Source organism: Hordeum vulgare, chromosome 2H (genome assembly GCF_904849725.1).
Source record: "Hordeum vulgare subsp. vulgare chromosome 2H, MorexV3_pseudomolecules_assembly, whole genome shotgun sequence".
Lineage (NCBI taxonomy): Eukaryota > Viridiplantae > Streptophyta > Magnoliopsida > Poales > Poaceae > Hordeum > Hordeum vulgare.
The window spans coordinates 247,745,150-247,759,950 of record NC_058519.1 but is presented as its reverse complement, the minus strand read 5'-3'; positions in this window follow the sequence as shown (position 1 = coordinate 247,759,950).

Below are 14,801 nucleotides of genomic sequence, written 5' to 3'. Positions count from 1 at the left end.
TTGCTTGCAAGGATTGTGTGTGATGTTGTATTACCGAGTGGGCCCCGAGATACCTCTCCGTCACAAAGAGTGACAAATCCTAGTCTTGATCCATACTAACTCAACGGACACCTTCGGAGATACGTGTAGAGCACCTTTACAGTCACCCAGTTCCTTCGAAGCCAGTGAGTTAGATGATTTCATGGTCATAGGAACAAATACTTGACACGCAGAAAACAATAGCAATAAAATGACACGATCAATATGCTACGTATATAATTTTGGTCTTGGCCATCACATTATTATCCTAATGGTGTGATCCCATTATGTCGGGACCCCGATCCTAAGCCATAGGAATCCAGCCTGTAACACATCGCATCTCTTTGCGGTCTCACGCACGGTTATCCCCACGGCTGCAGCCTTACCTTAGCCGGGACCGTTTGCGCCTTTCGACTCGCGTATGCAAATGTGTCACTAGCAAATGTGTCTAGTCATAAACCAAAGCGGCAGTTCCGCACAGGGACAGGCATACATGAACCAGTAAAGCAGGTGTCGGTCACCAGCGAATGTAGATGAGTCATAGCAAGCTACAAGGACTCCATTACATCGCGTGACATTTCCCCAACGGGCACAGACACAACAGCTAAGAAGGACACATGCCGGTCAACCAATGTGTCCGGAGCAGTAGTGAACTACCATGGCTCGTTGGATCACAAAGGTGCCACTTGGTACACCGTGCCACTGCCTACCGCATCATAGCCCACCTCTAAGGTCAGCGCTACGCACGGCCTCCAACATGACTATAAACACCAGAAACTACTTGCAACTCCTGGACCGAGTACTAAGCGATTAATAAGTTGAGAGGGTCAATTAAGTATCCCAACGTGTGGTAGTATCTGAAAGTGCGTTATATCGACTAGAGGGGGTGAATAGGAGATTTTTAGAATTTCATCACCGAGGAAATTCCTTTTGAGGAAATTCCTCACTGATGACTAACTTACAGCGAAAACAGTAAAGGATCAGAAGTGCAAAGTTTCACAACAGCAGTTTTTCAGAGTGAGGAATGTGAAGACAAATTGCACAGTGAGCAGGCACGCAGAATACAGATGAGGGTTAACTAGCGTGAAGAATTTGGGGTTGAGGAATTTCAGAGAAAGTCTTCAGCAAATTCTTCAAACAGTAGCAGTGAAAGTCATCAACACATAATCTGAGGAAAGTAAGGAGTTGAGGAATTAGAACCCGTTTCTCAGTGAAGACAGTAGTTGATGACCGAGTTCCAACTGTTGTGACAGTCGTACATCTGGTTTGGAGCGGCTTGGTATTGAAACCAAAGGACAAACAGTCCTGGGACACACAGTCCCTATAGTGTTCTCCTTGGGCTAAGAACACACAGTCCTCGCCCAACACTCGTGGTAAGTCTTCAGGGCAGACTTCCAAATCCTCACAAACTCGGTCACCCGACAATCCACAATTGACTGCTGGAAAGTTCTAGACCATGACTCCTAACCGTCTGGAGGATGCACAGTCCTCAAAGGTAAAAGGTTTCAATCCCACACAAGAACAACTTCTTCAGTGATGCTCAATCACTAGGTTTGGTTTGTGGTTTCGGTGTATGGGGTATTTCCTCACTGATGAATTACTCTCGAAGACTCTGAGGAATTGGGTTGCTCTTATGACAAGTGTCAGTTTCTAACGGAGCAGCCAACCAGCTAATGGTTGTGGGGGCGGCTATTTATAGCCTGGGAGCATCCCGACATGATTTGACACTAATGCCCTTAAATAATATGACCGTTGGTGTGGATAAGACCAATGATGTGGCGTGGCTATCAAAACGGTCAGAACCCTCAACTGTGAGAGTCCTCATGTCACTCGTATTCCTCACTTGATGCTTTTGGTAGGATTAGGCTTGGGTTGAGCATCATGAGGAAATTCATTGCAAAGTATAACTTCGACCCCCTTTAACAGTACGGTGTTCCTATTACTCAAATGCGAAGAAAATAAAACAGAAAGAGTAAATCTTCATGCTTCAAAGTCTTCAAGAAGATTTTCTTCAGGACACACCGAATTCCTCAATTTCAGTATCTTCATGAGGAATATCAATTTCATCGTAGATTCCTCGCGATTCATTTCTTCAGCTTCAGACCAATTTCTTCAACCGAAGATATACATTTTAACGGGTCGATATTCATCAAATATCTCAAACTCCTCAATGACTTATAGATCCTGTGTACACTCATAAACACATTAGATACTTAACCTATAAGTCTTCAAACCACCAAAATCACTAAGGGGCACTAGATGCACTTACAATCTCCCCCTTTTTGGTGGTTGATGACAATTAGGTTAAGTCTTCAACAGGGATAAAAAATCTGAAGTGTATATACTCATTTTAGGAATTTGAAATCAAGATTCAGAGAGACTCCCCCTGAAGATGTGCATATCTTGAGGATTTTGCTTTTCACAGCAAATGCACATTGATGATTTATATCATGGAGATCTCCCCCTGAGGCTTGTAAATCATGCATATATGTAACATATCATATGAAGAAAATGAAGATGCATGATGGCAAATGGTATCTGACGAATTACAGCATGCGTGCATTAAAACTTGAGGAATAGGCATGCGAAGAAAAACGTTCAAAAGCATCAGAGTACCATCGGGCTTAAGTTACAAATCATTACATAAACACTTCAGAACAGACAAGAGTTTGTAACTTAAATATAGTTGATAAGCCCCAAAATATCCCGCTTGAAGACTAACTCTCAAGTTTCTCCCCCTTTGTCATCAAGTGACAAAAAGGGACAAACTGAGGACTAACGCCCATGAAGACTTCACTTCTTGGCGGTTGATGAAGAGTCATGATGCCTCTTGGGAGTAGTCTTCTTCCTAGGACCGGTAGCAGTGTCGAGCTGTTCTTCATCAGTTTCAGCAGTGCGGAATGAAGAAAAGGAGCTGTCTTCAAGGTCTAGAACTGGAATGGGCCTGAACTTCTTCTTCGGAGGCCACGACCAGTCAAAGTCTCACTCAAAGTCCATTTCTTCAAGCTCTGTCTGAGTGTTCAGATGTGCAAGTGTAGCCCAGGTGCGATCAAAAACCTCATGCAAATAGTGATGGTTAAGCTTCATAGAGTTCTGTGTTTCAGTGAGGGTTTTCACAATGGCGCCAAACTGGCGTTTGACCCACTTGTGATTGTGATCCACCTTCTAGTGAAGACTGAGGAGGAGCTCTCTTGTATTCATCACGCGAGGAGGAATGGGGCTTGCCAGACAAGTCTCATTATCATCCCATGAAGAATAAGCTTCTGGCTCTCTGAACTGGCCATCAAGGGGCCTACTGCCTTCTTCAATCACTGATTTGCCTTTTCCTTCAATGGGCTCGAAAGTCTTCTTGTTGACCCGGATAGGAGGCATATAACCAACATGGTTTTGGCAATCAGCGTGGAAGTTGATGCCTGTCCTTGTCCTGATGAATCTCATGATCCATGGGGCATATATCTTGTGATCAAATGGACACATAGCATTGTCGGCCAAAGTCCTAGTCCAAAATTGCATATGCCTCATTTGAGGCTTTCATACGGGTTCTCTCCAATGAAGTACATGCGTTCTTCAAAAAAAATCTCCTTTAGAAACTGTGGTTGCTTGGAGAATGGCTAACGCTGAACTGGCTGAAGATTTTGTGGGGAACAGGAGGGGAGACAACAATTGCAGTCTCAGGGTTGAGCACGACGAAGGCATTGTCTTGATCAGGTGCATTTTCCTCAGCATTTTCCTCTGGGTGAGGAATTTCATCAGCTGGGGCTTCAGGCTGAGAAGATGGCTCTGGTTGGGCGTCAGGCTGAGGGGCTTGCTCTAGCTGTGCATCAGGCTAAGAAATAGGTTCATCTTGTTCAGGTGGAGGAGTTGGGTCAGCCTGTTCCTCATCTTGAGGATTTTTCATAGAGCTTTGAATTTCATCAGCTTGAGGATTTTCAGTTTGTTCTTCCTCAACTGGCTTGGTGACAAAGGCAGTTTGATCAACTGGTGCAGCTGATCCTTGAGCAGTGTCTTTCTAAGGAATGAAGGGCTGAGGACTGTCGTCAATACGAATTTCTTCGTCAGCGTGTTCCTTAGAGGCGACATCCTTCATTTCCTCATCTGTCCCTTTCGCTTGATCATCAAGGATGACAATTTCATAAGAGGGAGCGACATTTAGGGGCACCGGGTCCAGAGGAGTAGTATCTTCAAGCGCTTTGAGGCGCTTGGCCTCTGTTTCTTCTTCTGCTGAGGAGGCCTTTCTCTTTTTGGCTTCCTTCTCAGCAGCCCTGGTTTTCTTCACGTCTGATGCGGACGGAGTCATCTTCTTCACCTTTGAAGCTTTTGGTGAAGGGGTTATATCGACAGATTCTTCAGCTGGCTTTGAGGAACCAGCTGGAGCAGAGTCATCAGCTTGCTTTGATGAAGCAGCTGGGTCAAGGGCAGTTTCATCAGCTGTAGCAGGTTCATCAACTGGAGCTTCCATGATGATTTGTTCAATAGCCGGTACATCTACACGGCTTTCTTGGTGTATTTCCTCGGCTTGAGGAGTTTCTTTAGCTTGAGGAGATTCATCAGCTGGCTTTTCAATCAAGGGATGGGGAGTTGGTGCTGGACGTGCAGCCTTCTTGTTGTAGTCATCAACAGCTTTAGTGGCCAGCTTGATGAAATTGCTCTTGAGCCTCTTACGATCTGACAGCTTGGAGTACTTGTCAGTCAAATTCTTCAGCTCAGCCTGTGTTGACACCAGTGCATCAGGCATCAAGCTGAGGAGACTCTGCTTGAGGAATTTCTCCTTTTTAAGCTTCGCCACCTTGGCCTGCTTGGCCTACTGTTCTTTCCACTTGGCTTCATTGATGAAAGTGGCCACCATGTGGCTGATGCCAGGGGGAAGTTTGAAATCATCAAGCGGAGTGTTTGGGTCCTCATACCAGATGTTGACGTAGTCTAGGAGGACCTTGGGGTCCATGGCCAGAGGAATGGCGCTGCCTGATGCTTGAGCTACCCTTTCCTGCTTGTTTCTGATTATGGCTTGCAAGGTTTGATCATCATATTCATCACTGCCCTCTGATGCAGACGGGACGGTGATGATTTTGCGGGGGCTCGGCATAGTTGCTCTTTCAGGAGACATCTGAGTCTTCACCGGAGGTGGTGAAGACTTTGTCTCCGAGCTGGCTGCAGCCGGGAGTGAGGAGCTGGAGGTGGCGGTCATTGGCTTCATGACTTGCTTCTGTACTGGTGTCTCTTGAGGCTTTGGTGGTGGTGCTGAGGATTTTGGAGCTGAGGGTTTTGGCGCTGAGGGTTTTGTAACTAATGCCTGAGCAGACTTCTCTTGAGGCTTTGGAGCCCTTGGCTTTGACGGCACACACTGTGGTTGAGGAATTGCTGAACCAGAGGTCTCAGCGGTAGAGGAAGTAGCTGCAACTGAGGCAGCAACCAAGGATTCATTGAATTTTCTCACTGCAGCATCTGCCTGCTTCTTGAGCTTAGCCAGATGCTTTTCCTTCTCATCTGGATAGTCATCAAGGGTCTTGAGGCTTGAGGGATGTGCTACTTGATGAGCCTCAAGTGGGGCCCGTTTCCCAGGAGGCTTCAGGGCGAATTTCTTCGCATATTTGGCAGTTACAAACCTGTATTCCTTCCATTCCTTAACCCATCGGCGTTCTATCTTCTGCATCCGAATCTTTCTTTTTGCCATTGTTTCATTTTCATCGTGTGTACAATAGTACAAGTTAATATCCTCAGGGATATCCACAGCTGTGTTATGTTCAAGTTTCTTTCCTCCCTTCTGCTTTCTGTCATCCTCCATTTTCTTCAGCTGAGGATTTTGTTGATGAGATTGAACTCTTAAGCATTCTGATGAGACTTGAAGATTTTCTTCAAGAAACGCTGCAAATGAGTTAATGTGATGAGAACCGAGAGATTCATCAGCTGACATGTGTGTACCTGTGAACAGAGTATAGTTGCGAGGAATTTGGAGAGGTCATATACGTTCTCAGATTTGAAGAAAATGTAAAAGTTTGACAGGTGAGGAATTTAACCAGTGGTTGAGGAATTTTCCTAAGCATACTGTTCTTGGGTTCCAGAGTTGTGCAGATCCTAAAATTCGCACAATTGAAGAATCTCATGAAAATCTTAGATTCTTAGTGAAGTTCATCAATGGTGTGGTGATAGCCAGTGTTTGAGGAATCAAGTGCATATCGACTCTTGAGGAAAAACATATTTCACGTAGGAGATGTAAAATAGTAGATCTAACTAGTAGTAAAAGTGGGATTTTATTTACCCTGGAAGGTGCGCACGAAGAACACAGAAAAGGTGTGTAGAGAAGCTCTTCGGTCGCGTGTCCAATGCGCCCTAACCCGGCGACAGAGGACGTCTACGGTGGCTGCAGACGAAGATGGTTCGACTCCGGCGTGGTTCCGGCGACGGAGAAGTCGAGGCAGTGAAGCTCTTCCTCACCGGGGACGAGACCTCCAGCGGTGGCGCTAGGGTTCGGTGATTTTTGCTGTAGGAGGAGAGCGATGGGGTGAAGAAGAGTTTGCCGAGGGGGATAAGGACATATTTATAGCCAGACAGTTACTGTTGGCGCGAATATTTCGGACCAAACAGCCCCTGCCTCTACGTCTCCGCAGGACACGTGTAGTTCCCGAACAAGGCGGTGGAGATAGTGGAGATCGTGGTTATCCGAACATGGGAAGTGGGGTTCAGTTACTGTGCATTAAAGAAACAATTTTTGAAGATTTGAGGATTTTTGTTACGAAATCATCAGCTGACAAAGACGTAGTGAGGATTTTGAACAAAGTTTCAAGTAGAACGCATACGAAGAATCAAATAGACTGGATGAGAATAGTATAGAGGGAAAGTAGGGTCCGATCACATTCACTTAGAAGAAATATCAACTTGAAGAAATACCTATAAGTGAATGCTGTCGAGGACTAGAAATCACAGTCTATCTAGTCACACGAAAGTCATCAAGTGTTTTTGAAGATTTTGTGATAAATCGTCACAATGAAGAATAACTATTTTGAAGAAAAACACATTTTGAGGAAATATCAACTTGAACAAAATCAACTTGAGGAATTTCACATTGGGCGGTGGCGTGACCCACCATATAAGAATGTTGATTACAGACGCCGCGTACAATTATCATAGGGCCCTGAGAATCAATTTCTTCGTTGATTTCTTCACATTTAGAGTGATATTCTTCATCAGTTGAAGAAAATCGCTTCATCTTGTGTTGCACATCTAAGTCATCAATTTTGCATAAGTGTTAGGATGTGTGCATGTTTTTACAAAACATTTGAAGATTCTAAGATATTTAGCTCACACAGAAACTTGCAAAACCTTTTCTCATCCAAGGGCTTAGTGAAGATATCTGCCAGTTGATCATCAGTCTTCACATGGTAGATGAGGATATTGCCCTTGAGGACATGGTCCCGAAGAAAATGATGACGAATCTGGATGTACTTTGTCTTCGAGTGTTGTACTGGGTTGTATGCAATCTTGATTGCACTCTCATTGTCGCAGTAGAGAGGCACATTCTTCATGTTGATGTCGTAGTCCTTGAGGGTTTGCTTCATCCATAGTAATTGAGCACAGCATGAACCAGAAGCAATGTACTCAGCTTTGGCAGTGGAGAGTGATACGCAGTTCTGCTTCTTTGAGGACCAGCAAACTTGTGATCTTCCGAGGAAATGGCATGTGCCAGAAGTTGACTTGCGATCCACACGGTCACCAGCATAGTCAGAATCAGAATACCCTACCAGATGAAGATTTAAGCCCTTGGGATACCATAATCCTAGTGTTGGTGTGAGAGCTAAGTATCGAAGAATATGCTTCACAGCCTTATGGTGTGATTCCTTCGGTTTTGCTTGAAAACGTGCACACATGCAAACACTAAGCATTATATATGGCCTAGATGCACATAGATACAATAAAGAGCCAATCATAGAGCGATATACCTGCCGATCAAATTCTTTACCATTTTCATGAGTGTCAAGGTGGCCGTTGGTAGGCATTGGAGTCTTGGCACCTTTGCATTCATGCATGTCGAATTTCCTTAGAACATCCTTGAGGTATTTCTCCTGTGATATGAAGATTCCATTGCGTTGTTGACGAATTTGAAGACCTAAGAAGAATTTCAGCTCCCCCATCATAGACATCTGATATTCTTCACTCATCATGTCAGCAAATTCATCACTGTATCGTTTGTCAGTACAGCCAAATATGGTATCATCGACATATATTTGACACACAAATAGCTCATTATCATAGGATTTAGTGAAAAGAGTTGGATCGAGTGAACCAGGTTTGAAGCCTTTCTTCATCAGGAATTCCTTCAATGTATCATACCATGCCCGAGGGGCTTGCTTGAGACCATAGAGAGCCTTTTTGAGTCTAAAGACTTTGTCTAGATTCTTTGGATCCTCAAAACCTGGAGGCTGAGCAACATATACTTCTTCCTCAAGATTACCATTGAGGAATGCACTTTTCACATACATTTGATATAATATGTTGTTATGATGATTATCATAAGAAAGTAGTATTCGAATAGCTTCAAGTCTAGCAACAGGTGCAAAAGTTTCATCGAAATCTATTCCTTCAACCTGGGTGTAGCCTTGGGCTACAAGTCGTGCCTTGTTCCTCACCACTTGACCGTCCTCATCTTGCTTGTTTCAGAAAATCCACTTGGTGCTGATGATGTTGTGCTTGCGAGGATCTGGTCGTTTGACGAGCTCCCATACGTCATTCAGCTTGAATTGAAGAAGTTCGTCTTGCATAGCTTGGATCCACTCCGGATCCAGAAAAGCCTCAGCAACTTTTGAGGGTTATGTGATGGATACAAAGAAAAAATGCCCACAAAAGTTAACTAAGTGTGAAGCTTTTGAGCGAGTGAGAGGACCTGGCGCGTTGATGTCATTGAGGATTTTGTCAAGTTCTACATCATTTGCAATCCTCGGATGAGCTGGTTGAGGATTTCTTCTGGGCTGAGGAAGTGGTTCTGGTGCAATTTCCTCAGGAGCATCTTCTTGATTTTCATCAGTGATGGGAATGTTTCTTCACCAATTTCCTCAGTGGGGACAATGTCTTCAGTAGGTTTGAGCTTTATTGCTTCCTCGGGAGATAGCTTATCTGGATCAGAAGGCAATTGCTCTCTTTGCGAGCCATTAGTTTCATCGAACCGCACATCTACAGTCTCAACAACTTTGTTGTGATAGTTGTTGAAGACTCTGTAGGTGTGCGAGTCCTTTCCATAACCGAGCATAAAACCTTCATGTGTCTTAGGTGCAAATTTTGAGCTATGGTGAGGATCTCTAATCCAACAATTTGCACCGAAGACTTTGAAATAACTTACATTGGGTTTCTTGTCAGTGAGGAGTTCATATGAGGTTTTCTTGAGGAATTTGTGAAGATATACCCTGTTGATGATATGGTATGCAGTGTTGATTGCTTCAGGCCAAAAGCGACGAGTAGTCTGATATTCTCCAAGCATAGTTCTTGCCATTTCAACCAGAGTCCTGTTCTTCCTTTCGACGACACCATTCTGCTGAGGAGTATAAGGAGCAGATAATTCGTGAGTAATACCAAGTTCATCAAGATAATCATCAAGACCAGTCTTTTTCAACTCGGTTCCATTATCACTGCTGATATGTTTGATCTTGATGCCAAAGTTCGTCGAGGCCCTTGAAGAAAATCATTTGAAGATTTCCTGCACTTCAGTTTTATACACTGTGATATACACCCATGTATATCTGGAATAATCATTAACTATGACGAAGCCATATAAAGATGCTGCATTGGTTAGTGTGGCATAGTGAGTAGGTCCAAATAGATCCATATGAAGCAATTCGAATGGACGTGCAGTGGTCATGATAGTCTTCGAGGGATGCTTGGATCTGGTCATTTTCCCAGATTCACAAGCACCGCAGAGATGATCCTTGAGGAATTTGACTGATTCAATGCTGATGACATGCTCCTTCTTCGCGAGCGTGTGCAAATTCCTCATGCCTGCATGACCTAGTCTTCGGTGCCACAACCATCCTTCTGAATTTTTTGCTAGTAAGCAAGTGGCTGGTTGAGGACCTGTAGAGAAATCAACAATGTACAAATCCCCTCTTCTTACACCTTCGAAGACTTTGGATCTGTCAGATTCCATGATGACTACACATCTATATCTACCAAAGATAAAAATCATATCAAGATCACAAAGCATCAAGACTGACATGAGGTTAAAACCAAGGGATTCAACAAGCATTACTTTGTCCAGATGCCTATCCTTGGAAATAGCCACATTGCCAAGTCCCAATACCTTGCTTTTACCTTTGTCAGCATATGTGATTTGCTTCAGAGGTGATGGAGTTAGTGGCATATTCATCAGCAAGCTTTTATCACCAGTCATGTGATGTGTGCAACCACTATCAAGAACCCACTCAGTATTCTTGGGTTTGTCATCCTGCAGATGAATTAGTACATCTTACCATCTCATATGCTTCAGATTTGAAGAATATGATATCAATTTCATCATATAAGAATTTCATCACAACAGAATTATAAGGACGAGAAAAATATTTCTATTTCATCAACATTAGCTTGCGTCCTATCAAGCATTTCCTCAGGTCTCCAGCAAATTCTTCAGCTGATGATTTTCATCTGGAGACCTGACCTGTAGAAGTGATTAGTTCGATTTCTTCACCACCCACATCTGAAGGGGTGGCAAAGCATTCATCATCCCGCGAGCACCATATGAGAAAGGTGGCATTGAAGCTAATGCACTTCTCTTAACAGTAGGGGGGTTAAAGTACTCATATGAATATGCAGAGATCTGGTTTGAGGATTTATGAACATATTGATTTGAAGAGTAACGCTCATATTCATATTCCTTGTAGTTTCCCTGCATGTTAGATGCATTAGCACGGGTACGAGCATAATTTTGACCAGTTGAGGATTTTGATCCTCTTGAAGACTTTGGTCCTCCTGAGGAATTTGATCTGGGGTTCCGATTCTTCAGTGGTGGTGTCATGAGGACATTCACCTGAAGATTTTCAAGACAGCTTTTGGGAACCCAGATTTTCCTCAAGGGAGGGCCATTCGTGTAGTTAGTTCTGACATATCGAGCAAATACTTCACCAGATTGATTTTTGAACAGTTTATAGTTGGAGTCAAATGACTCATCTGAGGAATAGGATAATTCACATGAAAAACTAGTTAGATTAGATGGATCAAAAGAAGGCCCAGTAGTAGCAACCCGTGAGGTTTTGGGATACTGCTCAGGTTTCCAATAAGATCCATCAGCATTTAATTTCCTCTCAAAGGCAATTCCTTCTTTCCTCGGGTTCCTGTTCAAGATCTGCTTTTTGAGCATATCACAAAGGGTTTGATGTCCTTTGAGGCTTTTGTATATGCCTGTCACATACAATTCCTTCAACCCTGCGTTTTCATCACTAACATTTGTGTTTTCCTCAAGTGAGGAAATAGACACAATAGGTGCAGTTGAAGAATTTGTAGCAATAGAAGCATTTGATGATTCTGGTGAGGAATTAGCAGTTTTGCGTTCAATGCATTTAAGACATGGAGGAATGAATTGAACTTGACCAGCGCTGATCTGTTGAGCTAGTAATGAATCATTTTCCATACGAAGATCATCATGAGACATCCTCAGCTTCTCTAGATCAAGCTTCCTTTGAAGAAATTCATAGGAAAGCTTCTCATGATCAGCGAGGAGTGTATCATAACGATCTTGAAGATTATCAAATCTAGACTGAAGACTTTTCACATCTTCAGTGAGGATTTGGGTAAGGTTCATTTCATCATTCAACAGATTATCACTTTTATCTAGCAGTTTCTGAAGCTTTTCCAGGGTAGTTTATTGTTTAGTGGCAATGATAGCAAATTTACTGTAACTGGGTTTTTTATAATCATCAGGTTCACAGTCACTGAATCAGAGGAGGAGGCATTATTTTGTACCTTTGAACCTTTTGCCATGAAGCAATAGGTTCGAGCGAAGTCATCAGTATAGTCATCAGTGTGGATGGTGCAATCATTTACTTCAAGATTGAAGATTGACTTGCCGACGAAAGTGGTTGTCAGTGCAAGACTAGCCTGTCCGGATTCTGAGTCTTCATGAGAACCCTCTTCTTCATCACATTCCTCGAATTCTGCCTCGGAGTCCATTTCCTTGCCAACTAGTCTTCTTGTGCGATGAGGGCTTTGAAGATGAGGATTTTGAAGATTTCTTCTTCTTCTTCGAGTCATCAGAACTGTCACCCTTCTATTTCTTCTTCTTTGATTCCTTTCCCCAACGGGGACAATCAGCAATGTAATGACCTGCTTTCTTCCACTTGTGGCAGGTTCTTTTTGGTAGTCCTCAGATGAAGATTCTGATTTCCTCATGTCTCTTCTTGAAGATTTACCGAGCTGGCCACGTCGTGTAAACCTCTGGAATTTCCTCACGAGCATTGCAAGCTCCTGTCCGAATTCTTCAGGGTCACCAATGCTGTCATCTGAATCTTCTTCTTCAGATGAGGAAATTGCTCTAGCCTTCAGTGCATGCAGTCTAGAATAGCTTGGTCCATATAGATCTTTCTTCTCTTCTAGCTGGAATTCATGAGTATTTAGCCTTTCGAGTATATCAGCTGAATCAAGAATCTTGTAGTCTGGTCTTTCTTGAATCATCAGAACTAAAGTATCAAATGAAGAATCTAAAGATCTCAGCAGTTTCTTCACAACTTCGTGATCAGTAATGTCTCGAGCTCCCAGTGCTTGTAGTTCATTTGATATGTGAGTGAGGTGATCAAAGGTGTCTTGGCAGCTTTCATTGTCATGCCTCTTGAAGCGATTGAAGAGATTACGAAGAATATCAACACGAGAGTCACGCTGGGTTGATACTCCTTCATTTACTTTGCACAGTCTCTCCCATATCAGTGTTGCAGAGCCCAAAGCAATTACTCTTCCAAACTGGCCTGGGCTCAGATGGCCACAAATGATATTCTTCGCTTGAGAATTGAGTTGCTTGAATTTCTTCACATCAGCAGTAGAGACACTAGCAGAGATGATGGGGACGCCATGTTCCACAATATACCAGAGATAATTATCAATAGCTTGTAGATGCATTTGCATCTTGTTCTTCCAGAAGGGAAAGTTCTTTCCTTCGAAGGTAGGACATGCTGCAGTCACCTTAAACATGCCTGCAGTCGACATAACTAAAACTCCAGGTGGTTAAACCAAAATCACACAGAACAAGGGAGTACCTCGCCCTGATACCAATTGAAAGTGCGTTATATCGACTAGAGTGGGGTGAATAGGAGATTTTTAGAATTTCATCATTGAGGAAATTCCTTTTGAGGAAATTCCTCACTGATGACTAACTTACAGCGGAAACAGTAAAGGATCAGCGCTACGCACGGCCTCAAGCATGACTATAAACACCAGAAACTACTTGCAACTCCTCGACCGAGTACTAAGCGATTAATAAGTCGAGAGGGTCAATTAAGTATCCCAACGTGTGGTAGTATCTGAAAGTGCGTTATATCGACTATAGGGGGTGAATAGGAGATTTTTAGAATTTCATCATTGAGGAAATTCCTTTTGAGCAAATTCCTCACTGATGACTAACTTACAGCGGAAACAGTAAAGGATCAGAAGTGCAAAGTTTCACAACAGCAGTTTTTCACAGTGAGGAATGTGAAAACAGATTGCACAGTGAGCAGGCACGCAAAATACAGATGAGGATTAACTAGCGTGAATAATTTGGGTTGAGGAATTTCAAAGAAAGTCTTCAACAAATTCTTCAAACAGTAGCAGTGAAAGTCATCAACACATAATCTAAGGAAAGTAAGGAGTTGAGGAATTAGAACCCGTTTCTCAGTGAAGACAGTAGTTGATGACCCAGTTCCAACTGCTGTGACCGTCGTACATCTGGTTTGGAGCGGCTTGGTATTCAAAGTAAAGGACACATAGTCCCGGGACACACAGTCCCTACCGTGTTCTCCTTGGGTTAAGAACACACAGTCCTCACCCAACACTCGTGGTAAGTCTTCAGGGCAGACTTCCAAACCCTCACAAACTTGGTCACGTGGCGATCCATAATTTACTGCTGGAAAGCTCTAGACCATGATGCCTAACCATCTGGAGGATGCACAATCCTCAAAGGTAAAACGCATCAGTCCCACACAGGAACAACTTCTTCAATGATGCTCAATCACTAGGTTTGGTTTGTGGTTTTGGTGTATGGGGTATTTCATCACTGATGAATTACTCTTGAAAACTCTGAGGAATTGGGTTGCTCTGATGACAAGTGTCAGTTTCTAACAGAGCAGCCAACCACCTAATGGTTGTGGGGGGGCGGCTATTTATAGCCTGGGAGCATCTCGACATGATTTAACACTAATGCCCTTAAATAATATGACCGTTGGTGTGGATAAGACCAATGATGTGGCGTGGCTATCGAAACGGTCAGAACCATCAACTGTGAGAGTCCTCATGTCACTCGTATTCCTCACTTGAGGCTTTTGGTAGGATTAGGCTTGGGTTGAGCATCATGAGGAAATTCATTCCAAAGTGTAACTTCGACCCCCTTTAACAGTACGGTGTTCCTATTACTCAAATGCGAAGAAAATAAAACAGAAAGAGTAAATCTTCATGCTTGAAAGTCTCCAAGAAGATTTTCTTCAAGACACACCGAATTCCTCAATTTCAGTATCTTCATGGGGAATATCAATTTCATCGAAGATTCCTCACGATTCATTTCTTCTGCTTCAGACCAATTTCTTCAACCGAAGATATACATTTTTAGGGGTCGATATTCATCAAAT